The 2,754-nt window shown below is 49.8% G+C and overlaps 1 non-coding gene across 1 annotated transcript; it reads left to right on the forward strand.

Annotated features, from left to right (window-relative positions):
* The first annotated feature begins 151 nt into the window (after positions 1–151).
* On the forward strand, positions 152–270 carry LOC137271269 (5S ribosomal RNA). Its single transcript, XR_010955820.1, has one exon. It is a non-coding gene; the product is annotated as a 5S ribosomal RNA (ribosomal RNA).
* Positions 271–2,754: the final 2,484 nt, after the last annotated feature.

A 2,754-nucleotide genomic window follows, 5' to 3' on the forward strand; every position in this document is an offset into this window, starting at 1 on the left:
GCACCCTCGAGGTAAGTTCCCGATCGTTTTGACTTTTTTTGACCTAATTTCCGCATACCCCGTGGTGGCATTCCGAACGTTTTCACTTTTAGGTGACTGTGCATGCTTGCCCCAGACGCGATAGACATCGTGTGAAAATGGTTTTGCTTACGTCTACGGCCACACCACTGGTAAAGCACCGCTTCTCGTCTGGTCCGCGAAGTGAATCCCAGTCGGGCCGGGATAGTACTTGGATGGGTGACCGCCTGGGAACTCCCGGTGCTGTAGACCTCTTTTTTTTTTTCTTTTTTTTTTCCGTTCAAGTGTCCGAGAGGCTGGTAGGTGGGACCGCCGTGGCATGTCCGCCCGTCCCGTCTTTTGTTGTCCATCATATCGGGCGTGGAATGTTGTTTGTCCCCCCAAATGGATGGAGGTAACGGAGCGCGTTAGGGAAGGGGCAGGGCTGGCTAGGGCTAGGGCTGGCACCTTAAACGAAGTTAAGATTAGGGCAAGAGCTAGGGTTAAGAACGCACATCGAGTGAACGGATACGGTTAGGGCAAAAGCTAGGGTTAGCACCACAGATGAAGTTAAAGGATACGGTAAGGGTTAGGGTTAGGGTTAGGGTTAGCACCGCAAATGGAGTGAACGGATACGGTTAGGGTTAAGGTAAGCACCGCAAATCGAGTTAACGGATACGGTTAGGGCAGAAGTTAGGGTTAGCACCAGAAATGAAGTGAACGGATGCGGTTAGGGCTAGAGTTAGGGTTAGCACCGCAAATGGACTTAACGGATACGGTTAGGGCTGGACTTAGGGTTAGCACCATAGATGAATTGAACGGATACGGTTAGGGCAAGACCTAGGGTTAGCACCAGATATGAAGTGAACGGATACGGTTAGGGCAGAAGTTAGGGTTAGCACCAGAATTGAAGTGAACGGATGCGGTTAGGGCAAGGGTTAGGGTTAGCACCAGAAATGAAGTGAACGGATATTGTTAGGGCAGAAGTTAGGGTTAGCACTAGAAATCGAGCTAACGGATACGGTTAGGGTTAGGGTTAGCACCACCAATCGACTTAACGGATACGGTTAGGGCAAGGGTTAGGGTTAGCACCGTAGATGAAGTGAACGGATACGGTTAGGGCAAGACCTAGGGTTAGCACCACAAATGGAGTGAACGGATACGGTTAGGGCAAGAGTTAGGGTTAGCACCACCAATCGACTTAACGGATACGGTTAGGGCAAGACTTAGGGTTAGCAACGCAAATGGACTTAACGGATACGGTTAGGGCAGGACTTAGGGTTAGCACCATAGATGAAGTGAACGGATACGGTTAGGGCAAGATCTAGGGTTAGCACCAGAAATGAAGTGAACGGATACGGTTAGGGCAGGACTTAGGGTTAGCGCCGCAAATGGACTTAACGGATACGGTTAGGGCTGGACTTAGGGTTAGCACCATAGATGAAGTGAACGGATGCGGTTAGGGCAAGGGTTAGGGTTAGCACCAGAAATGAAGTGAACGGATGCGGTTAGGGCAGGACTTAGGGTTAGCACCGCAAATGGACTTAACGGATACGGTTAGGGCTGGACTTAGGGTTAGCACCACAAATCGAGCTAACGGATACGGTTAGGGCAGAAGTTAGGGTTAGCACCGTAGATGAAGTGAACGGATACGGTTAGGGCAAGAGCTAGGGTTAGCACCGCAAATGGACTTAACGGATACGGTTAGGGCTGGACTTAGGGTTAGCACCACAAATCGAGCTAACGGATACGGTTAGGGCAGAAGTTAGGGTTAGCACCGTAGATGAAGTGAACGGATACGGTTAGGGCAAGACCTAGGGTTAGCACCGCAAATGGACTTAACGGATACGGTTAGGGCTGGACTTAGGGTTAGCACCACAAATCGAGCTAACGGATACGGTTAGGGCAGAAGTTAGGGTTAGCACCGTAGATGAAGTGAACGGATACGGTTAGGGCAAGAGTTAGGGTTAGCACCGCAAATGGACTTAACGGATACGGTTAGGGCTGGACTTAGGGTTAGCACCATAGATGAATTGAACGGATACGGTTAGGGCAAGACCTAGGGTTAGCACCAGATATGAAGTGAACGGATACGGTTAGGGCAGAAGTTAGGGTTAGCACCAGAAATGAAGTGAACGGATGCGGTTAGGGCAAGGGTTAGGGTTAGCACCGCAAATGGACTTAACGGATACGGTTAGGGCAGGACTTAGGGTTAGCACCATAGATGAATTGAACGGACACGGTTAGGGCAAGACCTAGGGTTAGCACCAGATATGAAGTGAACGGATACGGTTAGGGCAGAAGTTAGGGTTAGCACCAGAAATGAAGTGAACGGATACGGTTAGGGCAAGGGTTAGGGTTAGCACCAGAAATCGAGTTAACGGATACGGTTAGGGCAGAAGTTAGGGTTAGCACCAGAAATGAAGTGAACGGATACGGTTAGGGCAAGGGTTAGGGTTAGCACCAGAAATCGAGTTAACGGATACGGTTAGGGCAGGACTTAGGGTTAGCACCGCAAATGGACTTAACGGATACGGTTAGGGCAGGACTTAGGGTTAGCACCATAGATGAAGTGAACGGATACGGTTAGGGCTGGACTTAGGGTTAGCACCACAAATCGAACTAACGGATAGTGTTAGGGCAGAAGTTAGGGTTAGCACCGTAGATGAAGTGAACGGATACGGTTAGGGCTGGACTTAGGGTTAGCACTACAAATCGAGCTAACGGATAGGGTTAGGGCAGAAGTTAGGGTTAGCA

Source organism: Haliotis asinina, unplaced genomic scaffold (assembly GCF_037392515.1).
Source record: "Haliotis asinina isolate JCU_RB_2024 unplaced genomic scaffold, JCU_Hal_asi_v2 scaffold_114, whole genome shotgun sequence".
NCBI classification, from domain to species: Eukaryota; Metazoa; Mollusca; class Gastropoda; order Lepetellida; family Haliotidae; genus Haliotis; species Haliotis asinina.